Here is a 26,817-nt window from a genome sequence, read left to right as displayed (position 1 = left end):
GGAAATGTCCGAATGATAAAAATATATCGTTAATTAAACCGCTCGTTCAATGGCGTATGCGCAAAAAAATTCCAAACTCCAAAATAGTGCATTTTTGGTCACTTTTTATATCATTTAAAAATGAATAAAAAGCGATCAATAAGTCCTATCAATGCAAAAATTGTACCGTTAAAAACTTAAGATCACGGCGCAAAAAATTAGCCCTCACACCGCCCCATACACGGAAAAATAAAAAAGTTATAGAGGTCAGAAGATGACAATTTTAAACGTATTCATTTTCCTGCATGTAGTTATGATTTTTTCCAGAAGTACGACAAAATCAAACCTATATAAGTAGGGTTTCATTTTAATCTTATGGACCTACAGAATAAAGATAAGGTGTCATTTTTACCGAAAATGTACTATGTAGAAATGGAAGCCCCCAAAAGTTACAAAACAGCGTTTTTTTTTTTCAATTTTGTCGCACAATGATTTTTTTTCCGTTTCACCGTAGATTTTTGGGCAAAATGACTGACGTCATTACAAAGTAGAATTGGTGGCGCAAAAAATAAGCCATCATATGGATTTTTAGGTGCAAAATTGAAAGAGATATGATTTTTTAAAGGCAAGGAGCAAAAAACGAAAATGCAAAAACGGAAAAACCCCCGGTCCTTAAGGGGTTAATAATTGTTTTAATAAAGTTCTAAAATTGCTTCAGCACTGCTCACTCTGCTAGAGGCTGTAGTGTACATGGCTCTAGTGACAGAGAACGTCCCCTAGCGTAGTGTATATTTTAATACCCAGCTAAAATGCATTAGAATATACAATAGGGAGTGGAGGGGGAGGCTCTCGGTCACTAGCGCTGTGTGCACTGCAATGCTTAAGCAGACCAGGGAAATGGGTACCAGGGCATGACAAGCTCTGCAGTTCCCTACGCAGACATTGGTTTCTGCAGAGAGCCCCTTGTCAGCTTTTACTGCTGCCAGCCAATGTCTACATGCATTTTACACAAAAATTGCACCTTTTTTAAAGTAAAGTTATTTTACAAAATTATATAACTTTATTAAAACCATGTATTTTGAATGTCTGAAAAACCACTTTAATAAAGTTTGTTTACTTGGCACATTCTGACATTTTAACATACAGACTATAGAGGGATGAGTGCTGGTATAGAATGATGTCTCAGCTTTATTCAACCAGAAGCAATCAGTCACACAATCTACCGACATGTTATATGTCTCTTGCACAGGAAGTACAAGTTACCATCTTTGTAACCTCAGTCTGGATACTGAAATGTAATTTCTACAGAAGGAAAGTATGGCACATAAGAACATATTAGGGAGCAGTATTAATTCTATTTTGGGGGCCTGTGGTTGGCTCATTGGGCATATAGCAACTGGTACTGCACAAGGAAACAGGTGGTTAGGGCTACAGTTGCAAGAAAGATTTGTACATTGATTACAAATAACATATAGTTGGGATGTTACATTAATCACAATTATTAGTCATTAAGACCTGTACTGAGAAGTTTCCCAGTTGCCCATAGCAACCAATCAGATTGCTTCATTAATTTTTAGGCATCTGCTAAATGAAAGAAGTGATCTGATTGGTTACTATGGGCAACTTTACCTCTGCACAAGTTTTGATAAATCACCCCAATTTAGGACAACATTTAGGACTGTTACTACTTTAATAAATCACATGCATCTTATTTACATCATTTCAAAAGCACAATGGGTAATCTTGAAAGAAGTGAGAAAAACCCAGAGTTATGGCAAAAGTCCTGAAGAACACTGTACAAACTGCAAAAAAAAACTCAGTTCATTTGTATTGGAAAAGTAGTGAACAAGAATGGTGTTCATCGAAGGGCACTATGAAGGGAGCCACTTCTACAAAAAATGTCTATGTCCGAACCATTCAAATATAATGTTTTTTTTATCCTGCACACTGAATGGAGTAAATATAAATAAAATACCGAACACCAGAATTGCTGATTTTTTGCCATATCATATATCTGAAAAGAATATATAAAAAGCAATCAAAACGTTCCATCAAAACATAAATGGTACCAACAAAAGCTGTAACACAGCAAAAACAGTGAGCCCTCAAACAGTCCTGTAGGACAATTTTTGACATAATTCTTATGTCCAAACAATTTGATTGTTATTAAAAGTAGTGCAATATATAAAAAAAACAAATATGGGGCATATTTATCAAAACCTGTAGAGAGGACAAGTTGACCAGTTGCCTGGTCAACCTATCAGATTGCTTTTTTAATTTTTCAGAGGCCTTTTCAAAAATGAAAGAAGCAAGCTGATTGGTTGCTATCGGCAACTGGTCAACTATTCTTCTGCACAGGTTTTGATGAATCTCCCTCTATGTAATCATGGATATCATTTTAATAGTATTGACTAACAGAATAAAGATCATGGGGGAGATATATCTTTGCTTTTAGAGCATTTTTTTGTTTATGTTTAGGCGCAGTTTAGGCGCAAGCAGCATATTTAACGACTTTTATGCGCCTTTTGATATAGACAGTTTTACTCTTTTTGCCTACCCGCAGAACTTTTTCTTTTTGATCATGCAGTGGTCACGTATTTATAATTTGCGACTTTTGTCAAAAGTCGCTATTTTGTGCGCAAAGGTACTTTTTTAGGCGCAAAACTACACCACCTACCAATGTGCTTAAAAATCACTTCTACCTTCCGCAATTCAACCTTTAACCTCTTGTGGATGACAGCGCCACTCCCCTTCTATGACACTCGCTCAGGAGCTGAGCGCGGGTCATAGCTGGGTGGTCGTGGTGGCTATCTGCCACCAGGACCCATCTCTAATGCCAGACATCACCGATCCCGGTGATGCCCGGCTTTAACCCCTTAGACACCACAATCAAATTTGATTGTAGTGTCTAAAATGTAAGTAAAAATATCCAGGCAGCTCTGTGAAAGTAAGTAAAAACACCTAACCTGCCAAATTCAGGACCCTGGAAAGTGTCTACTTCCCTCCTTCACAAGTGTCTAGAAAAAGTGTATGTGATAGAGCTTTTCCCATCACAGCAGAGCTGCGCAAAATTCATCATCCTGCTGCACCTTCTTGATAAATAAGATGCACGCTAGTCAAACCCACCACCCAAATAAATGTGGGAAAATAGCTCTACTGTAGACATTCTTTGATAAATCTGGGCCCATGTCAGTTTTATTACTATAAAGTGCACTGTATAAAAACAAAGCCCTGAAAAGTTACAAGGTTGTGTTGTTGTTTGTTTGTGTTGTTATATACTTTTTCTTGTCCGTACATTTTATGGTAAAATAGAGAGTTGTCATTGCGAAGTACAATTGGTCCTTATATGGCTCAGTGGATGGAAAAATAAAAGTGTTCTGGCTCTTAACCCCTTAAGGACCTAGCCCAAATATACCTTAAGGACCCGGCCATTTTTTGAACATCTGACCACATTCACTTCAAGCATTAATAACTCTGGGATGCTTTTACCTTTCATTCTGATTCCGAGATTGTTTTTTCGTGACATATTCTACTTTATGTTAGTGATAAAATTTTGTCAATACTTGCATGATTTCTTGGTGAAAAATTCCAAAGTTTGATGAAAAAATTGAAAATGTTGCATTTTTTTTTTAACTTTGAAGCTCTCTGCTTATAAGGAAAATGGATATTCCAAATAAATTATACATTGATTCATATATACAATATGTCTACTTTATGTTTGCATCATAAAGTTTACATGTTTTTACTTTTGGAAGACATCAGAGGGCTTCAAAGTTCAGCAGCAATTTTCAATTTTTTCACAAAATTTTCAAAATCGGAATTTTTCAGGGACCAGTTCAGTTTTGAAGTGGATTTGAAGGGCCTTCATATTAGAAATACCCCACAAATGACCCCATTATAAAAACTGCACCCCTCAAAGTATTCAAAATGACATTCAGTAAGTGTGTTAAGCCTTGAGTGAAGGAGAAAATTCAAAATCTTCATTTTTTTACACTCGCATGTTCTTGTAGACCCAGTTTTTGAATTTTTACAAGTGGTAATAGGAGAAAAAGCCCCCAAAATTTGTAACCCAATTTCTCTCGAGTAAGGAAATACCTCATATGTGTATGTCAAGTGTTCGGCAGGCGCAGTAGAGGGCACAGAAGGGAAGGAGCGACAATGGGATTTTGGAGAGTGAATTTTTCTGAAATGGTTTTTGGGGGGCATGTCACATTTAGAAAAGCCCCTATGGTGCCAGAACAGCAGAAAACACCACATGGCATACCATTTTGGAAACTGCATCCCTCAAGGCACGTAACAAGGGGACCAGTTAGCCTTAACACCCCACAGGTGTTTGAGAACTTGTCTTTAAAATCGAATGTGTAAATGGAAAAAAACAAACGTCACACTAAAGTGCAGTTTTTCCCCCAAATTTACCATTTTTACAAAGGGTAATGGGAGAAAATACCCCCCCCCCCAAATTTATAACCCCATCTCTTCTGAGTATGGAAATACCCCATGTTAGGACGTAAAATGCTTTGCGGGCGAACTACAATGCTCAGAAGAGAAGGAGTCACATTTGGCTTTTTGAAAGCAACTTTTGCTGAAATGGTTTTTTGGGGGCATGTCGCATTTAGGAAGCCCCTGTGGTGCCAGAACAGCAAAAAATACCCACATGGCATACTATTTTGGAAACTACACCCCTCAAGAAACGTAACAAGGGGTCTGCTGAGCCTTAACACCCCAATGGTGTTTGACGACTTTTCGTTAAAGTTGGATGTGTAAATGTAACAAAATTTTTTTTTTACTAAAATGCAGATTTTCACCTAAATTTTACATTTTTACAAGGGGTAATAGGAGAAAATGACCCCCAAAATTTGTAACCCCATTTCTTCTGAGTATGGAAATACCCAATGTTAGGACGAAAAATGCTCTGCTGGCGAACTACAATGCTCAGAAGAGGAGGAGCGCCATTGAGCTTTTGGAAAGAGAATTTGTTTGGAATGGTAGTCAGGGGCCATGTGCGTTTACAAAGCCCCCCGTGGTGCCAGAACAGTGGACCCCCCCCCCCCACATGTGACCCCATTTTGGAAACTACACCCCTCACAGAATTTAATAAGGGGTGCAGTGAGTATTTACACCCCACAGCTCTTTGGAACAGTGGGTTGTGCAAATGAAAAATTTTATTTTTCATTTTTACGGACCACTGTCCCAAAAATCTCTCAGACACCTGTGGGGCATAAATTCTCAATGTACCCCTTATTACATTACGTGAGGGGTGTAGTTTCCAAAATTGGTTCATATGTGTCGGGGGTCCATTGTTCTGGCACTATGGGGGCTTTGTAAACACATGTGGCCTTCAATTCCGGACAAATTTTCTCTACAAAATCCCAATGGCGCTCCTTCTCTTCTAAGTATTGTAGTTCACCCGCAGAGCACTTTAAATTCACATATGGGGTATGTTCTTACTCAGAAGAGATGGGGTTGCAAATTTGGGGGGGCTTTTTTCCTATTTTCCCTTGTGAAAATGAAAAATTTGGGGTAACACCAGCATTTTAGTGAAAAAATATAATTTTTTTTCATTTTCCCATCCAACTTTAATGAAAATTCGTCAAACACCTGTGGGTTGTTCAGGCTCAATATACCCCTTGTCACGTTCCGTGAGGGGTGTAGTTTCCAAAATGGGGTCACATGTGGGTTTTTATTTTTTTTGCGTTTGTCAGAACCGCTGTAAAATCAGCCACCCCTGTGCAAATCACCAATTTAGGCCTCAAATGTACATGGTGCGCTCTCATTCCTGAGCCTTGTTGTGCGTCCGCAGAGCATTTTACGCCCACATCTGGGGTATTTCTGTACTCAGGAGAAATTGCGTTATAAATTTTGGGGATCTTTTTTTCCTTTTACCGCTTGTGGAAATAAAAAGTATGGGGCAACACCAGCATGTTAGTGTAAATTTTTTATTTTTTTACACTAACAGGCTGGTGTAGCCCCCAACCTTTCCTTTTCACAAGCAGTAAAAGGAAAAAAAGACCCCCAAAATTTGGAGTGCAATTTCTCTCGAGTACGGCGATACCCCATATATGGCCCTAAACAGTTTCCTTGAAATACGACAGGGCTCCGAAGTGAGATAGCACCATGCGCATTTGAGGACTAAATTAGGAATTGCATAGGGGTGGACATAGAGGTATTCTACACCAGTGATTCCCAAACAGGGTGCCTCCAGCTGTTGCTAAACCCTCCAAATCAACTTACCGGCTTCCGTAGGATCCCGAGGCCCGTCCTCTTCTGACGCACGTCACGCCGCCCGCCGATCACCGTCGCCGCAGCCTTCGGATCGGTAAGTGGACGTCAGCGCCCGGTCCCCTTCGGTTCCCCGTTCTGCCCCGCCTATTGTGGGTGGGCAGGACGGGGAAAACGAAAGTTAACACCCCCCCGCCCCCGGTCTGCTATTGGTCGTCGCCTCTGACGATCAATAGCAGATCAATAGCAGGGATAGGAGGGGTGGCAACCCTGCCACCTCACTCCTATGCCTACAGGGGGATCATGGGTGTCTTAGACAACCGCGATCCCCTTTACATTCCGGGTCACCATAGACCCCTTTGACCCGGAATCGGCGCAAATCGCAAGTGTGAATTTGTTTGCGATTTGCGCCAATCGCCGATGGGGGGGGGTCCCCCATGGCATTTGCGCGGGGTGCCTGCTGATTGAAATTCCCACGGGCGTATGGAGACGCCCTGGGTTCTTAAGTACCAGGACGTCAAGACGTATCCATACGCCCTAGGTCCTTAAGTGGTTAAAAATGGAGGAGGAAAAACGAAAAAGCAAAAATGTATTTTCCGAAAAAATTCTGTTAGGACCGAATTTATTTGCGGCGAATCACTATTAAAAACAACTATTTCTGGCCTACAGAGAGGCTCAATAAGGTTGTCGAACACTTTGCCTAGTCCTAACAAGCATAGGGAGTGTGCTGTGTTAGTGAAATAATACTGTTATTCAGTATGACATGCAGATTACAGGCATCGCTATTAGAATCACTGCCGCAGAGCGTCTGGATATGGCAGATTTTTTTATGTAATTCTTATTTAATTTTTATGTAATTCATTTACATTTTTTGATTACCCATTCTGGTGAAAATCGAGCTGTCGGTCCTCCGCCAGACGACATACCACCTGTTCCAGCCCCTGCCTCTCAGTGCCCCCCTGACTGTGAAAGTGTGAATGTTTCATTTAATCAGTTATGGTTGATTGTTATAGCTCCAAGCTGTTTCATTGGATTCTTGTAATAATTCCACATGTAATATGGCCAAATAGGGCACCTTATCATGGTGGGATGGTCCAAACTATTTGGCCAAATGGTGAGCAAAGAGCCTCCATTTTTTCATTTTTTGCATTGTAGCAATATAGCATTTCATGTTTTATATCTATCTTTTTACTAGCAGTGTGCTGCTGTATTCTCCTGTCTATGTATTTTTAGCCTAGCAGCTTGCACCTGTATGCCGGGTCCATGCAGTAGTTTGGTACCAGTGTGTGCTGGCCAATTTGTCCTTGTTTGTGTTATACATATGGGGGAGTAGCTACCTCCATGTTGTCTCCTGCACCTCACCCATTCTATAAGGTGCTGGATATTTCAGACCTTGCAAGCCTACTAACTGATTGCACAGAGGCACATTCACAGTGTAGGGTCCGTCCCAATGAGGTCACCTTATTGTGGTGGGATGGTCCAAACTATTTGGCCAAATGGTGAGCAAAGTACCTCAATTTTTTCATTTTTTGCATTGTAGCAATATAGTATTTCATGTTTTATCTATATCTTTGTGCTAGCAGTGTGCTGCTGTATTCTCCTGTCTATGTATATTTAGCCTAGCAGCGTGCACCTGCATGCCGGGTTCATGCAGTAGTTTGGTACCAGTGTGTGTTGGCCAACTTGTCCTTGTTTAGGATAAAATATATGGACCCCAAATTTTTTTGAAATCTAACAAAAGGAAAGGTGTGCAAAAAACACCATGTGCCACCTACACCATCAAGTATTGATGCGATTCAAAGACCTCTAAAAGGTGGAAGGGAACAATGTGTGGTCAATTGTAACAGGTGGGGGTAAAAACTTGCCCTGTAAGGCCATACTCTCGCACTATTAAATCCCTTATTGGCAAGTGTTACCTAAAAAGGGTGGCCCAACACAGGAACCTCTCCCTATTTCCACCTAAAAACACTTCAATTTTCCAGGGTTTTTAGGTGGAAATAGGGAGAGGTTGTTGTGTGGGAAGGGAATTGCCAAGAAGGGAATTAATGGTGCGAGAGTAGGGCCTTACAGGGAAAGCTTTTACCCCCACCTGTTACAATGGACCAAACGTTGTTCCCTTCCACCTTTTAGAGGTCTTTGCATCGTATCAATACGTGGTGTTGTAGGTGGCACATGGTGTTTTTTGTACACCTTTCCTTTTGTTAGATTTTAAAAAAAAAATGGGGTCCATATTTTTTATCCTAAGAAAAGCTAAGTTTTAGCTAATGCATATCCATAATACTTACTAGTGGTCTAATGCAGATTAATTTCTGTAACTGGGGGCAAGCACCTTAACTATGTTTTGCAGTATCCATGGCAACACAATGAGAGAGCCTGGAGGTGGTAGCATCAGCATGAGGAGACAATAGAGCAGCACAATGAGAGAGCCTGGAGGTGGCAGCATCAGCATGAGGAGACAATAGAGCAGCACAATGAGAGAGCCTGGAGGTGGCAGCATCAGCATGAGGAGACCATAAAGCAGCACGATGAGAAAGCCTGGAGGTGGCAGCATCAGCACGAGGAGACCAGAGAGCAGCACATTGAGAGAGCCTGGAGGTGGCAGCATCAGCATAAGGAGACCACATAGCAGCACAATGACAGACTGGAGGTGGCAGCAGCAGCATGAGGGCCATGCCAACTGAGGGTTGAGTCTGAGGAACCCACCGACTGTCGACTGGGGGTATTGGATGTCACTTGAGATGAAGTGGATGACCGAGTGAACCAATCAATCACAGCTGCTGGGTTGCTGGTCGAGACCCAACTGCTAGCTGACACCGGGAGCTAAGACCTCTCGCTGCCTCTCCTGCTGCCACACCTCCCAACTCTTACTTTTGCCTGGACTTTCACAGCATCTAGTCCCTTGAGAGTTTAACAGGTACAAAATAGTACACTGCTTAGATGTAGGTATGTGGTATGCACTTATGAGGGCAGAAAAATGCACTACAGTACGCTTAAATAAGTATTTGTGTACAACACCAGCAGTACACAGTCGCTGTGTATTAAACACAAAATTGCACTCTCTCAAAGACTATTAGTAATGGACTGCTGGGTATGTATTATACCGTCTACAGACTAGTATAACCAGCAGACCATTATTTGTGCACAACACCAGCAGTACAACACAGTGCTGCAGCACACAGTCGCTGTGTACTAAACACAAAATTGCACTCTCTCAAAGACTAATAGGAATGGACTGCTGGGTATGTATTATACTGTCTACAGACTAGTATAACCAGCAGACCATTTGTTGTGGAACAAAGAAACAGAGTTGCGCTAAAAACGTATTCCTTCCTCCTCTCCTAACGTTTCTGCAGCTGGGCCAGCTGGTTCAAACGTATGAGGCAGCACACAGCTTTCTGCCCCTCTCTTTAATACAGTGCTGTAGAAAGTGACTGGGAGGTTTATCGCTGCAGTAAAAATTATTTTCTGTGAAAAATACACTGCTCTCTGTCCACCAGAATGCTGACGTGACTAGAAGGTGAAACGCTGCTGTAAAAAGCTTGTCTGTATAAGGCCCCTTTCACACTATAAAGTTGTTCTGTTAAAAAATCCGTTATAAACATCCGATAGAAAAGCTGTTAAATGTCCGTTACAAAGTCCCATTCAAGTGTATGGGATTTTTGGATTATCTGTTATGACCCGTTATAGCAAAAAACGGCACATGCACTAATTTTTCTTCCGTCACAAGAAACAGGTAAAATAATGGCTGTTACTTTTTAACATTGAAGTCTATGACAAACGGATGAGCCTTTATGTCATCCGTTTGCACCTGGTTTATAATATGCGTTATTACTTCTGAGCATGCTCAGAAGAGGTGACATCAGCAGACTTCTGCTGTGCTAAGGGACTACTACTACTCCCATCATGGAACAGACTTGTTTTCATGATGGGATTAGTAAATCCCTGGCTGCGGGAGTCTGCAGACAGCTGGGGAGGCTACATTACTGTTTGTACTACTATCCCCACCATGGAACAGAGTCTGGTCCATGATGTGGGTTGTAGTACAGGGGCTGAGGGATTGATCGCACCGGGGCTCACGTCTGAGACCTGATGTGATCAGAAGTTAATAAGCAGGCAGCATGATCCGCATCCCTGCGATGTATCGTGTGTTTTAACTTTCATTTTTAAATCCCCCGGGGAGCCCTGAATGGCTGGTACTGAGGAGCCATTCAGGGCTCTCCGCGGGGTTTTTAAAATGAACATTGTGAGCGGCAACGGGGGCCATATGTATATTAAAAGCGCTGTGGGGGGGCAAGATATATACCGCTGCCGGGGGGCAGTCATATAGCCTATATATCTAGCCCCCCAGCGCATTTATAATATGCCCCCACAGCGCATTAATAAAGATATGACCCCCGCCCACGCATTTATATATATATATATATATATATATATACATATATATATACCCCCCGCAGCTCATTTATAGTGTGACTGCCCCCCACAGAGCATATATCATAATATGCCACTGCAGCGCTATGAATGAAAAGTATATCTATCAGCAGCGCATAGTGCCTATGCACGGCTGATAGAAATACTTTTCATTCATAGCGCTGCAGGGTATATGTATATAGATGCGCTGGCGGCAGACATATAGCGTTATATGCCCCCGACAGCGCTTCTATATACATATGACGCCACAGCACTATGTATGAAAAGTATTTCTATCAGCATCATTGGGCCCGCCAGATGCTGGCACTATGCGCTGCTGATAGATATACTTTTCACATATAGCACTGCGGTGGCATATTATGACAAATGCTCGGGGGGGCGTAGTGTATATATATATATATATATATATATATATATATATATATATAAATGCGTTGCGGGGGTCATGTCCTTATTAATGCGCTCCGGGGGTATATATATAAATGCACTAGCGGAGGGTATATATGTATCAATGCGCTGGCGGGGGTCATATATTTATTAATGCGCTGTGGGGGGTATATATATACTGTTCACACAGAGGCATATTCATAGTGTAGGGTCCGTCCCAAAATGAGGTCACCTTACCGTGGTGGGACGGTCCAAGCTATTTGGCCGCCAAATTTGCAAGCTAAGTACCTCACTGTTTCATAATTTCATATTTTCATTTGTTGCACTACAGCTGTATAGCTTTTCATGTTTTATCTATATACTCATGTTTCATCTATATACTCATGTTTCATCTATAACTTTGTGCTAGCAGTGTGCTGCTGTATTCTCCTGTTGCTATATATCTATCTATATATTTATATATATATATATATATATATATATATATATATATATAGTCCAAACAAGGAAGCGGCACTTCAAGGTACAAGGAAATTAGTGGCTTTATTCATCCATCAAGTTAATGCGACGTTTCAGCCTCACCATAAGGCCTTTCTCAAGCCTTTGGACTATGCTGATGGAGGGTTTTGGAGTTTGAACCTGTTGAAGCTGAGCACCCACCCAGGACTTAAAGGGTTTCTCCGGTGCTTACACATCTTTTCCCCTATCCAAAGCATAGGGGATAAGATGCCTGATCTCGGGAGTCCCGCCGTGGGGACCCCCGGGATCATGCACGTGGCACCCCGTTTGTAATCAGTCCCCGGGCGACTACAGGGCCGGCGGCGTGTGATGTCACGCCTCTGCCCCCGTGTGACGTCACGCTCCGCCCCTCAATGCAAGCCTACGGGAGGGGGCGTGATAGCTATCACGCCCCCACCCGTAGGCTTGCATTGAGGGGCAGAGCGTGACGTCACACGCCGCCGGCCCTGTAGTCGCCCGTAATCAGACCCGGAGCGAACACGCTCCGGGGACTGATTACAAACGGGGTGCCGCGTGCATGATCATGGGCGTCCCCAGCTGCGGGACTCCCGCGATCAGGCATCTTATCCCCTATCCTTTGGATAGGGGATAAGATGTGTAAGCACCGGAGAACCCCTTTAAGGGACCAAGAGGAGCCAAAAGGGAGCCACAGTGTGATCTGTAGGAAATTATTCTTTTTTTCCCCTTGCATTATATGCCATTTTTGGGGACATTGGAATACACATTTAAACATTGCTTTAAAAAGCCATTATTCATTATGTCAGGATCCAAGGAAACACCTACAAATTGACTTCAAGATGGCAAGGAACCCGAGCCGTCCTGAAATGTTTCCTAGCATGATTGTAATGTGTAGGAGGCACGAGAGAAAAGAATGGACAACATCATACATTTAGTGACATTTACACTTATAAGAAACTTTTGGTGTTCCTTGAAAGGGAAGATCAATCATATGTCCTTACAAATCAAATTTGACCCAACCTTTTCACTGTATTGGTGTCCCAACCAAACTTTTTGGACTCAAAAGCATAACTAAGTCACCCATCTAGTAGCTGTGAAAAGGTTGCTAATTCCCTTAAACTAAACATCTTAAGGGCTTGTTACACTTTATATTAGTGGTTAATTTTTGTTGACACATGCAGTTTCTTTGTGAAGAAAAAAAAAATTGTGAAAACTGGAAAATTTCTGGCATTTTTTAAAATAATTTTTTATGGTGTTCACTGTAAGGTAAAATTATGTTATATTTATTCTGTGGGTTGGAACGATTATATCAATACCCAATTTATATGGATTTTTATGTTTTATCTTTTTCACTTTCCTTACATAGTTACATAGTTAGTACGGTTGAAAAAAGACATATGTCCATCAAGTTCAACCTTTTCTCTTTCCTTTTCTCTTTTTTCGTGTTGCCAAGTTCTGACAGCCTTAACTTTTCTATTTTTGATCCGTCTCCATTGTGTGATTTTTTTGCGATACATGCTACCTTTAGAATCTTTTTGTTCCACTTTGTGAAACAAAATTTGTGAATCTAGGGGGGTAATACAGGACTTTATTGGGATAGGGACACTTATTTTTTTATTGATAAACATTTTATTTTTATACTATTACCTGTTATACTATGCTGCAGCACATCGGTACTGCAGCACAGTATAACTGTCAGTATTACTCTGACAAGCTGCTGTATTTGACAGACAGGAGGCTTGATCAGATGGCCTCCTGCTGCCATGGAAATCATTGGGACCCCATGAGCATTTCATGGGATCTCTAATGGGAGACAGGGGAAGCCCCCTACCCCTATTTGTCCTATAGATGCTGTGATCAGAACGGGTCTCGTAAGCTGCGCTGGGATCCTAGCTATGATTGACAGTCAGGTCCAGTTGCATGTGGCAGCACAGGAGAACAGCAGGACAAAACCGTGGAGCTTCCAAATGTGTCTATAAAAACATAGGCCTCAGACCTCTACGCTCCTTAGACATGTAACTTAATATAATCTATGTACCACCTATGCCATACTGTATATTCACCATCATTGTGTTAATGCTTCATAGAAATAAATTCACACAATGGACTCGCAATATTACAGAAAAATCTGTTGAGGTCACAAAAACTATTGTGTCTCGATACAATTACTTTCACTGTCACAAATATCTGACCAGTCTTAAGATATTAAATCATGAGCATTCATGTAAAACAGGATCTTTAAAAAAAATGCCATCATCTCCTGCTATTCTTTTTTTTATAACCATTTCCCTTTTCTTGTCAATTGTTCTCACTTTGATTACTTTTTTATCTTTCAGCTCTGTCATGACAATCACTAAAGTTCTATCTCCTGCTGTTATTCATCAGTTTTTACCTTTATATGTTCCTGGGAATTTTCTTAGCTCTCCTTCATCTTTCTCTGTTCCCTCTTATGTCAGATTTCCATTTCTCCATTTGGCCCCTCTCTATCTCAGCCTTCCTCCAGGGTCCTTGTTATATAAAAACAGAGTGCCTTCAAACCATTTGATCTGTTTGGCACTACTCAGAAAGGGAAAGGAACTTTTTTAAACATGAATTAAAAAGGAAAAGTGCCATCATATCAATGTAACAGCGCTTTTATGGCTCAAGCCAACACAATACTTTTGACACTTGGCAAAAGGTTTGCTTTATTTTTTGAATACAGACTCAATGTCATGCTTTTTAAAGAAGATCATTAGTATATATCTGTTAATTTTTAAAAAAACTTAATGCATAAGAAGTGCCTTGAATTGAGGAAACTTGCACTTAAATTTAAGTACTTAAATTATTGCCCAAAATGCTCAAAAGACAACGGTATTAACATAATGAATGCATACATACCTACAGTAAAACCTTAAACACTCCTATTTATTCTTAAAGAATATTTATAATTCTGGATAAGTGTTTCAGAATAGGCTGTCATTGGTGAGTAAAAACAGTTTTTATGAACAAAGTGCCACATGCGTTATGTATTGTACAGAAGTTTTTCCTCTTGCAGGTTCCATCTCCAATTGTCCACCATTCCTGATATCAGCTGTAGAAGAGATAGTGGGTGGGATTTTCTCCCATTCTCAGACGCACTGCACCCTTTCCCCAAGCCTAAAATTCTTTGCCTTTTTGTTTCGAGTCATAGGTGACATGTCCAGTGTCCAAGTACTTGCTACATAATGACACATAAAAATTGACATGACAGCTAGTCCTACTTTTCCCCACACAAAATGAAACACAGCAGCTGTAATATTTTTAGGACATTATGCACAGTCTTTTAACCCCTTAAGGACTCAGCCCATTTTTACGTTTTCATTTTTTCCTCCTCGCCTTCTAAAAATCATAACTCTTTTATATTTTCATCCACAGACTAGTATGAGGGCTTGTTTTTTGCGCGACCAGTTGTCCTTTGTAATGACATCACTCATTATATCATAAAATGTATGGCGCAACCAAAAAACACTATTTTTGTGGGGAAATTAAAACGAAAAACGCAATTTTGCTAATTTTGGAAGGTTTTGTTTTCACGCCGTACAATTTATGGTAAAAGTGACGTGTGTTCTTTATTCTGAGGGTCAATACGATTAAAATGATACCCATTATTATGTACTTTTATATTATTGTTGCGCTTAAAAAAAATCACAAACTTTTTAACCAAATTAGTACGTTTATAATCCCTTTATTTTGATGACCTCTAACTTTTTTATTTTTCCGTATAAGTGGCGGTATGGGGGCTCATTTTTTGCGCCATGATCTGTACTTTTTTTTGATACCACATTTGCATATAAAAAACTTTTAATACATTTTTTATAATTTTTTTTTAAATAAAATGTATTAAAAAAGTAGGAATTTTGGACTTTTTTTATTTTTTTTCGTTCACGCCGTTCACCGTACGGGATCATTAACATTTTATTTTAATAGATCGGACATTTACGCACGCGGCGATACCAAATATGTCTATAAAAAATGTTTTTTACGCTTTTTGGGGGTAAAATAGGAAAAAACTACTTTTTACTTTACTTTTTACTTTTTTATTGGGGGAGGGGATTTTTCACTTTTTTTTACTTTTACTTTTACATTTTTTTACATTTTTTTTTACACTTGAATAGTCCCCATAGGGGACTATTCATAGCAATACCATGATTGCTAATACTGATCTGTTCTATGTATAGGACATAGAACAGATCAGTATTATCGGTCATCTCCTGCTCTGGTCTGCTCGATCACAGACCAGAGCAGGAGACGCCGGGAGCCGCATGGAGGAAGGAGAGGGGACCTCCGTGCGGCGTTATGAATGATCGGATCCCCACAGCAGCGCTGCGGGCGATCCGATTGTTCATTTAAATCGCGAACCGCCGCAGATGCCGGGATCTGTATTGATCCCGGCACCTGAGGGGTTAATGGCGGACGCCCGCGAGATCGCGGGCGTCGACCATTGCCGGCGGGTCCCTGGCTGCGATTAGCAGCCGGGATCAGCCGCACATGACACGGGCATCGCTCCGATGCCCGCGGTTATGCTTAGGACGTAAATGTACGTCCTGGTGCGTTAAGTACCACTTCACCAGGACGTACATTTACGTCCTGCGTCCTTAAGGGGTTAAGCGGTGCTCTCCCTCAAACCCTGTTTTTTTCGACAGTCTAATGTAAACTTAAAGTGCCAGAATGATTTGTTAAAGGGGTACTCCGGTGGAAAACTTTTTTTTTTTAAATAAAAAAATAAGTTTTTACAAAAAACAATTATGCGAATAATATTATAATAATAACATTTCTAAAATTCTTTAATATTATTCACATAATTATTTTTTGTAAAAACGTCTCTTTACACTTCTGAACAGTATTCGCACATTATTTTATATACCTACTCCTTTTCATATAACCATTGCTCTCTAGGAAACCGATCCCCTAATTCCATTCAAAGTTTTTTATTATTACTTTGTAATGTGTTAATTTGTGAGATTCCTGCTCTTATAAAAAAAGACAATCGTTCATGGCAACCATTATGACTACTGAGGAAAGGGTTACATTACATAACCCTGAAACGTGTCTAGTCCTGTATACATAGCCACTGGCACAAATGCTATTTATGAACTGTGTCCACTATTGACGGCCAGTTACCTTCTGTGAACTGTTAAACTACAGTTTATCCAGTCCAGCATTTGTCCGGTCCAGCTATTACAAGTCCAACTCTGGTGCAGAGTTTCCAGCTTTAACATCTGCTGACGTCACACGCCGGTAACACGAGGTGAGCTCCTCGTATCCAGCGCGCGGTCTCCGGGTCCATCCAGCCAGCATTGAAGACCAGCGGTGAGAATTCTTTCATCTCCAGAGCCTGCCAGCGCCAACGGTCTCCCGGCATCTTGTGTTACATCAGCGCCTGCCAGCGCCATCAGTCCGAGGTGACCACCACCGCTTTTTAATAGGACTCTGCTTGGCTATTTCTCCAATACCATCTGGGACCGCTGCACAGAGGACTCGGTGCATTAAACCATCCAGGCACTGTTACAACATACCTGTTTCCAGTGTGAACTGCCCGAGTTGTTACAAAAAGGACCAGTAATATCATTTTCAAAATTGCTACAAACTGTCTAGCTATACAAAAAGGACACATTTATACCTTTGAGCATTCCAATGTGGGAACTAGCCAAATAGGCTCTTCCTACTGCTTGTACTGTGCAACAAGTATCTGCTTGTTTTATAAATAGGCATTCGCTCGTTGTACACAATAAGCTAAACATTTATGCCAGCTGTACAATTCTATGTTTATTATTCTATGTATACCTAGTATTAATTGATTGCCTGCATTTTTATGTGTTCTCCAAACACGGGCCCTGTGAGGAGTAACCTTTTACATTGTGTAATTTTAATAAATTAATTGCATTATTATTGAAGCCCGATCCAGCTATTCATTTTCTATATCCATTTATTTTTATATAGTTTATATTCACCTATAGCATATTATATATCTCTAAATTTATATATACAGTCTATTTATACTCACCTAGAAGGTCCGGGCAAAATATTTTGTGTTTTTGGTTCCCTCTTTCTGCAACTGAGGTATAGTTGCATGCCCTAGTTTGACCTCGGTGTGTATTATTAATTGTGAGCTGCACATACATTTTTTCTTTTAGATTTGTGAATTACTTCTATCAAAAAATCTTAATCCTTCCAGTACTTATTAGCTGCAGAATACTACAGAGAAAATTATTTTCTTTTTGGAACACAGAGATCTCTGCTGACATCACGAGCACAGTGCTCTCTGCTGACATCTCTGTCCATTTTAAGAACTGTCACGAGTAGGAGAAAATCCCCATAGCAAACATATGCTGCTCTGGTCAGTTCCTAAAATGGACAGAGATGTAAGCAGAGAACACTGATGCTCTCTCCAAGTCCTCTGACATCATTGGTTTGGACTCCATGCCTAGGCATATTATTCCTCCTGACCGTTTGATTCCTGCATCTCCTGCCGAGATTCAGCAAGTTCCTCCGGGAAAATCCTTTGTGCCCGCCAGATTGAGTCGCAAGTTCCTGAAATGGGGTCATTCTTCCTTGACAGCAGGACATCCTGGAATACGCAAGACTCTACTTCTTATCTCCAGGCATTACTGGTGGCCCCATCTTGAACGTGATGTTTATGATTTAGTTTCGTTCCTGTGAAACTTGTGCCCATGACAAAACTCCTCGACAGAGACCTGCAGGGCTCTTACAGCCTTTACCCATTCCAGAGACTCCCCGGTCCCATATCGCCATGGATTTCATCACCGATTTGCCACCATCTCAAAATAACACTGTCATCTGGGTCGTTGTAGATCGGTATTCCAAGATGGCTCATTTCATTCCTCTACCAGGTCTTCCTTCTGCCCTGCAGTACTGCTGGCGAAGTACTTCTTGTTGCAGGTATTTTGTTTACATGGTCTTCCTCAGCATATTGTTTCGGAACGAGGTGTGCAGTTTGTCTCTAAGTTCTGGGGAGCCATTTGTAACCGTCTGGACATCAATCTGGACTTCTCCTCGGCCTTCCACTCTCAGTATAACGGACAGGTGGAGAGGGTTAATCAAATCCTAGAGACTTTTCTTCGGCATTTTGTTTCAGCTCGCCAAGACAATTGGGTCAACCTTCTTCCCTGGGCTGTATTCTCATATAATCATAAGTATTCCGAGTCCACAAGGTCATCTCCCTTTTTTGTTGTCTATGGACTCCATCCCCGTCCTCCTCTTCCTCTCCCAGTCTCCTCAGGTGCGCCTGTTGTTGATGAGCTGGTCCGTGACTTCTCTACCATCTGGCAATAGACCCAACAGTCTCAGGCTTCTTCACGCATTAAGTCACAAGTGGATAAAAGTAGAAGACCTCCTCCGTCCTTCTCTCCTGGTGACATGGTGTGGCTTTGATCCAAGTATATCCACTTCAAGATCCCCTGTTACAAGCAAGGTCCTCGCTACCTTGGTCCCTTCCAGATTCTACAAAAAAATCAACCCTGTCTCCTACAAACTCTGTCTACCTGCTATGTTTCGTATTCCTAATTCCTTCCACGTCTCTCTCCTCAAGCCTCTTGTCATAAACCGGTTTTCTCAGAAGAATCTTGTCCCCACACCTGTCTCTGGCACTTCTGACATATTCAAGGTTAAAGAGATTCTTGCTACAAAGACTGTGAGAGGTAAACAATTTTGTTTGGTTGCATTAGTTGCAGATTGATCTCTTTCCTACCAAGCGATCGCTCCACCCATTGAAGCAGAATGGCTCCCTGTCATCAGCTGACTAGTGAGTCAGGTCTCGGCCGCATTACAAATTGGGAACAATCTGAGACAACAGTCCTTTTGTATGCTGTTAAAAATAAATATTGGGGTGAAAATCACAGAAGAAAACCATCACACACAGGTACAGACACTATATTATGAACTACACTAACTTTACAGCCCCTGTAGCTATTGCTCTCCTTTGCGCAATGAAGTCCACTCACTGAGCTCACCTGCCTCCTCTATATTCACTGTCCAGCTTGCCCCTCTCACAAATATGCAAATGATCTGATGAGGTGAGCGTTCTGCAGGTGCTTCTGCCTTGCTACACCCGGAAGGCAGCAAACAACTAAACATTGAAACTATCATGGGGAGTACAGACAAAATTCTACAGCTTTGGTCCTAGACAATCTCATCCAATAAATGGGTTGATATTTTTTTCTTTTCTATCTTAAAGATTATTCTGATGTTTGCGATCTGTAATATTTTATCTCTTGTTTCTGGCAGGATGTTGTATTGGTCTGAATTTCATTTTGTCTTTTTTCTGTCTGACTGGGTTAGTAAAAGCCAAAAGGTTCTACAAGAAGTTTTATAATCTTATCCAGACTTTTCTGAAGTCTTCAGAAACTCTTTTTTTTTTAAGACTTGACGTGCGTACCTAAACCTGTGTGGTGAATATTAGACTTGGGTAGTGAAAGTGCATGTTTTTGTTCTATTGGAGGAGGGCTACCCAAGGTTTCTAGTGAATTTATCACATAAATTGATATTGCCGATTCTAGTTATCACTTAAATGAAGCTCATAGACATTCACATACTTCCAACAAAATTTTTTTTCAAAATAATCCGGAGTCTGCATTTCTTTATTAGAGTTTAGGAAGCTGTCTAGCAACAGACCTACTACCATGCTAATATATACACCAATCAGCAACAATATTAACCCCTTAAGGACACAGGGTTTTTACGTTTTTGCATTTTCATTTTCTCCTCATCACCTTCTAAAAATCATAATGCTTTAAATTTTGCACCTAAAATTCCATATTATGGCTTATTTTTTGATCCACCAATTCTACTTCTTTGGAGTTGCATTAGTCATTCTACCAAAATATCCACAGTGATGCGGAAGAAAATTCATTGTGCGACAAAATTTAAGAAAAATGCAATTTTGTAATTTTGGGGGCTTCCGTTTCTACGCAGTGCATTTTTTGGTAAAAATTGCATCTTATCTTTATTCTGTAGCTCCATATGCTTAAAATGATACCCTATGTATATAGGTTTGATTTTGTATTACTTCTAAAAAAAAATCATAACTACATGCAGGAAAATTTATATGTTTAAAATTGTTATCTTCTGACCCCTATAAAAAAAAAATTTCCATGTACGGCCGGTATGAGGGCTCATTTTTTGCACCATGATCTTAAGTTTTTATTGGTACCATTTTTATATTGATCAGACTTTATGATCACTTTTTATTCGTTTTTTCATGATATAAAATGTGACCAAAATACTCTATTTTGGACTTTTGCGTGTACGCCATTGACCGTGACGCCATTACTTGCGTGTACGCCATTGATCGCTTGGTTTAAATAACAATATCTTTTTATAGTTCGGACATTTCCGCACGCGGTGATACCACATATGTTTATTTTTATTTTACACTGTTTTTTTTTTGCAGTTACAGCCCTCTCTAGTGGCTATTACACGGCACACATTGATCTGCTACACAGATCATTGCCGTACATTGACATGGCAAAGATCAGTGTTATCAGCGGTCATTTGCTCAAGCCTGGATTTCAGGCTTGGAGCAATCGCCGATCGAACGTGACGGAGGAAAGTAAGGGGACCTCCGCTCGCATTCTAGCTGATCGGGACATTGCAATTTCACTGCGATGGTCCCAATCAGTCCGACTGAGCTGCCGGGAAGCTTTCACTTTCTTTTTAGATGCGGCGATCAACTTTGAACACCGCGTATATATATATATATATATATATAATATATATATATATAAAAGGGTTAATAGCGTGAGACACAACGATCGGTGCCGCACATTTATTAGCCCAGGGACCGACCCGGTATGACGCGGGGTCACGGCGTGACCCTACGTTATATACCGGGACCGGGCGCGTCCCTAAGAGGTTAAAACCACTGACAGTTGAAGTGAATAACACTGACTATCTTGTGTCAGTGGCACCTGTTAAAAGGGTACTCCGCCCCTAGACATTTTATTCCCTTTCCAAAGGAAAGTAAACAACTCCAATAAGAGAAAACTCTACTTGAGTTACTACATGTAACTGTATGTGATCCCTTATATGGTCTGCCGAGCCTGTGTAAAGTTGGTAACCATTGCATAATGGGAACATACCACAGGGCCTGCTGGGATGCCAGGACGGAGATCATGGGGGGTCCCAGTGGCTGGACCCCCCACGATCATACATCTTATTCCCTATCCCTATCTGTATTACACTGTCCCATGTAGTAGATAGAACTAGGGATGAGTGAATCGAATCTGACATATCAAAATTAGTTATGAATTTCTTGAAAAATTTGATTCGCAATGAATGCAAATACCGCCGCAATCACTTCATTAAACTCAATTTAGTGCGGTTCAGGCTCCAGGGCATCTAAAACGGCGGATCCACATGTGAGGACAAGGGGCAAGGAATCCTGAGAAGGTGGGAAAAAGGGTAGGCGGGATGACCCTGAATCACATGCAGCATGCAGTCTATCAGCAGCCAGACACCCCTGTGATGTTACAGACTTATATAATCGGCAGCCATATTGCAGCTAGTTACTTCAGCCTTTCTCTACAGAGAGATAGATAGGGACAGACAGCCCTGTATGTTGCACAGAAAAGCATTCTTACTGCAGCGATTCACCTCCCAGTCACAGCCTACAGCGTTCTATTACAGAGAGGGACAGAGAGCAGTGTATTGCACAGTGTGTTTCACTGAACAGCAGCGATTCAGCTCAAGCACAAATCCTGCCTAGAAGCACTGATAGGGAAGGAGGGGGATTGAGAGAGAGTGCCATTTTGGGTGTAGTACACAGCGACTGTGTGCTGCAACTGTCACGATGCCGGCTGGCAGGAGGTGGATCCTCTGTGCCAGAGAGGGATGGCGAGGACCGTGCTAGTGGACCGGTTCTAAGACACTACTGGTTTTCACCAGAGCCCGCCGCAAAGCGGGATGGTCTTGCTGCGGCGGTAGTGACCAGGTCGTATCCACTAGCAACGGCACCTCTCTGGCTGCTGAAGATAGGCGAGGTACAAGGGAGTAGGCAGAAGCAAAGTCGGACGTAGCAGAAGGTCGGGGGCAGGCGGCAAGGTTCGTAGTCAGGGGAGATAGCAGTAGTTCTGGTACACAGGGTATAAACATACAAAACGCTTTCACTGGCACTAAGGCAACAAGATCCGGCAAGGGAGTGCAAGGGAGGAGACTAGATATAGCCAGGGAACAGGTGGGAACCAATTAAGCTAATTGGGCCAGGCACCAATCATTGGTGCACTGGCCCTTTAAGTCTCAGGGAGCTGGCGCGCGCGCGCCCTAGAGAGCGGAGCCGCGCGCGCCAGCACATGATCGCAGGAGACGGGAACGGGTAAGTGACCTGGGATGCGACTCGCAAGCGGGCGCGTCCCGCTGTGCGAATCGCATCCCCAACGGCCATGGCAGAGCAGCGCTCCCGGTCAGCGCTGACCGGGGAGCTGCAGGGAGAAGGACGCCGTGAGCGCTCCGGGGAGGAGCGGGGACCCGGAGCGCTAGGCGTAACAGTACCCCCCCCCTTAGGTCTCCCCTTCTCTTTATCGGGTAACTGCCTCCCCTGGGATGAGGACACCGGGAAAGGATGGAGGGATTCCTCAACGGCAGGCAGAACCGCAGGAGTAGGAATGGGGAGAGAGGGCAGAGGGCGAGACCTGGCACGGGGCAGTGTGACACCAGGACGAGGGCCATGAGGGGACACAGAGGTTTGCCTGATGGGACTGGGAGGGGGGGAGAGGCATTTCCTGTGGCAGGCAGAGTCCTTAATGACCTTAGGAGGAGCGGATACAGGAGGAACCACAGAGTCACGGCAAGGGTTACTGGGAACCGGTCTTAGACAGTCCTTGGAACAAGAGGGCCCCCAACTCTTGATCTCCCCAGTGGACCAATCCAGGGTTGGGGAATGAAGTTGAAGCCAGGGAAGTCCAAGGAGAATTTCCGAGGTGCAATTGGGGAGGACCAAAAGTTCAATCCTCTCGTGATGAGATCCGATGCTCATTAGAAGGGGCTCCGTGCGGAAGCGTATGGTACAATCCAACCTGGCTCCGTTGACCGCGGAAACGTGGAGTGGCTTCACAAGACGGGTCACCGGAATGCGGAATTTATTCACTAGGGATTCCCGAATAAAATTCCCAGAAGCTCCAGAGTCCAGGCAGGCCACGGCTGAGAGGGGAGAGCTGGCTGAAGTGGAAATCCGAACAGGTACCGTGAGACGTGGAGAAGCCGACTTGGCATCAAGAGACGCCACACCCACGAGAGCTGGGTGCGAGCGTGCGTTTCCCAGACGTGGAGGACGGATTGGGCAATCCACCAAAAAATGTTCAGTACTGGCACAGTATAGACAAAGATTCTCTTCCTTACGGCGATTCCTCTCTTCCAGGGTCAGGCGAGACCGATCCACTTGCATGGCCTCCTCGGCGGGAGGCCTAGGCGCAGATTGCAGTGGAGACTGTGGGAGAGGTGTCCAGAGATCCAAGTCTTTTTCCTGGCGGAGCTCTTGATGCCTCTCAGAAAAACGCATGTCAATGCGAGTGGCTAGATGAATGAGTTCATGCAGGTTAGCAGGAGTCTCTCGTTCGGCCAGAACATCTTTAATGTTGCTGGATAGGCCTTTTTTAAAGGTCGCGCAGAGAGCCTCATTATTCCAGGATAGTTCAGAAGCAAGAGTACGGAATTGTATGGCGTACTCGCCAACGGAGGAATTACCCTGGACCAGGTTCAGCAGGGCAGTCTCAGCAGAAGAGGCTCGGGCAGGTTCCTCAAAGACGCTTCGAATTTCCGAGAAGAAGGAGTGTACAGAGGCAGTGACGGGGTCATCGCGGTCCCAGAGCGGTGTGGCCCATGACAGGGCCTTTCCAGACAGAAGGCTGACCACGAAAGCCACCCTAGACCTTTCAGTAGGAAACTGATCCGACATCATCTCCAAGTGCAAGGAACATTGCGAAAGAAAGCCACGGCAAAACTTAGAGTCCCCATTAAATTTGTCCGGCAAGGACAGGCGGAGGCTAGGAGCGGCCACTCGCTGCGGAAGGGGTGCAGGAGGTGGCGGAGGAGATGATTGCTGCTGCAGTTGCGACTGAAGTTGGTGCACAATGGTGGACATTTCCGACAGCCGGTGGGATAGATGGGCGATCTGTCGGGATTGCTGGGCGACCACCGTGGTGAGATCAGAGATGGACTGCTGGGGAACCTCAGCGGGATCCATGGCCGGATCTACTGTCACGATGCCGGCTGGCAGGAGGTGGATCCTCTGTGCCAGAGAGGGATGGCGAGGACCGTGCTAGTGGACCGGTTCTAAGACACTACTGGTTTTCACCAGAGCCCGCCGCAAAGCGGGATGGTCTTGCTGCGGCGGTAGTGACCAGGTCGTATCCACTAGCAACGGCACCTCTCTGGCTGCTGAAGATAGGCGAGGTACAAGGGAGTAGGCAGAAGCAAAGTCGGACGTAGCAGAAGGTCGGGGGCAGGCGGCAAGGTTCGTAGTCAGGGGAGATAGCAGTAGTTCTGGTACACAGGGTATAAACATACAAAACGCTTTCACTGGCACTAAGGCAACAAGATCCGGCAAGGGAGTGCAAGGGAGGAGACTAGATATAGCCAGGGAACAGGTGGGAACCAATTAAGCTAATTGGGCCAGGCACCAATCATTGGTGCACTGGCCCTTTAAGTCTCAGGGAGCTGGCGCGCGCGCGCCCTAGAGAGCGGAGCCGCGCGCGCCAGCACATGATCGCAGGAGACGGGAACGGGTAAGTGACCTGGGATGCGACTCGCAAGCGGGCGCGTCCCGCTGTGCGAATCGCATCCCCAACGGCCATGGCAGAGCAGCGCTCCCGGTCAGCGCTGACCGGGGAGCTGCAGGGAGAAGGACGCCGTGAGCGCTCCGGGGAGGAGCGGGGACCCGGAGCGCTAGGCGTAACAGCAACACTAGTGTGTACTGCTGCTATTGTGCGCAAATACCTTTTTAAGTGTACTGTAGCAAATTTTTCTCCCATCATAAGTGGATATCACATATGTACATCTAAGTGGTGTACTATTTTGTTCCTGTTAAAGTGTCAAGGGCCTAGATACTGTGAAAGCCCAGCTATAAGTACTCACTGACTGGTGTTGTACACAAATAATTTTTTTAAGCATACTGGAGCACATTTTTCTCCCCTCATAAGTGCATACCACAGATGTACATCTAAGTGGTGTACTATTTTGTTCCTGTTAAAGTCTCAAGGGCCTAGATACTGTGAAAGCCCAGGCAAAAGTACTCACTGACTGGTGTTGTACACAATTACTTTTTTAAGCGTACTGGAGCACATTTTTCTCCCCTCATAAGTGCATACCACATACATACATCTAAGTGGTGTACTATTTTGTTCCTGTTAAAGTCTCAAGGGCCTAGATACTGTGAAAGGCCAGGCAAAGGTACTCACCGGATGGTGTTGTACACAAATACTTTTTTAAATGCCAAGGAAATGCCAGGAAAAAGTACACACCGTTAGGGTTGTACATAAAAACTGTTTTGAGTGTACTGGAGCGCATTTTTCTCCCCTCATAAGTTCATACCACATGCCTACATCTAAGTGTTGTACTATTTTGTTCCTGGTAAAGTCTCAAGGGCCTAGATACTGTAAAAACCCAGGCAAAAGTACTCACCAGCTGGTGTTGTACACAAATACCTTTTTAAGCATACTGTAGCTAATTTTTCTCCCCTCATAAGTGAATACCACATATGTACATCTAAGTGATGTACTATTTTGTTCTTGTTTAAGTCTCAAGGGCCTAGATAATGTGAAAGACCAGGCAAAAGTACTCACTGGCTGGTGTTGTATCTAATACTTTTTTAAGCGTACTGCAGCACATTTTTCTCCCTGCATAAGTGCATACCACAAAACGTACATCTAAGTGGTGTACTATTTTGTTCCTGTTAAAGTCTCTAGGGCTTAGATACTGTGAAATGCCAGGCAAAAACACACACCTGCTGGTGTTGTACACAAATACTGTTTTAAGCATACTGGAACACATTTTTCCACACTCATAAGTGCATACCACATACATACATACATATAAGTGGTGTTCTATTTTGTTCCTGTTAATGTCTCAAGGGCCTAGATACTGTGAAAGGCCAGGCAAAAGTACACACTGGCTGGTGTTGTACACAAATACGTTTTAAGCATAGTGGAGTGTATTGTACTCCCCCCATATATACACTAAGTATGTCAGGCAGAGAAGTGCCAGGACGTGCACAGAGGAGTGTTAGAGGCCTAAATTCATGTGGCAGAGGTAACAGCTGACAAGGGGTGAGTGGCAGCAGGAGTCACAGCGAGAGGC

The sequence above is a fragment of the Hyla sarda genome, chromosome 1 (assembly GCF_029499605.1).
Source record: "Hyla sarda isolate aHylSar1 chromosome 1, aHylSar1.hap1, whole genome shotgun sequence".
Lineage (NCBI taxonomy): Eukaryota > Metazoa > Chordata > Amphibia > Anura > Hylidae > Hyla > Hyla sarda.
The sequence above is the reverse complement of the archived record's forward strand: the minus strand, read 5'-3'. Positions refer to the sequence as shown.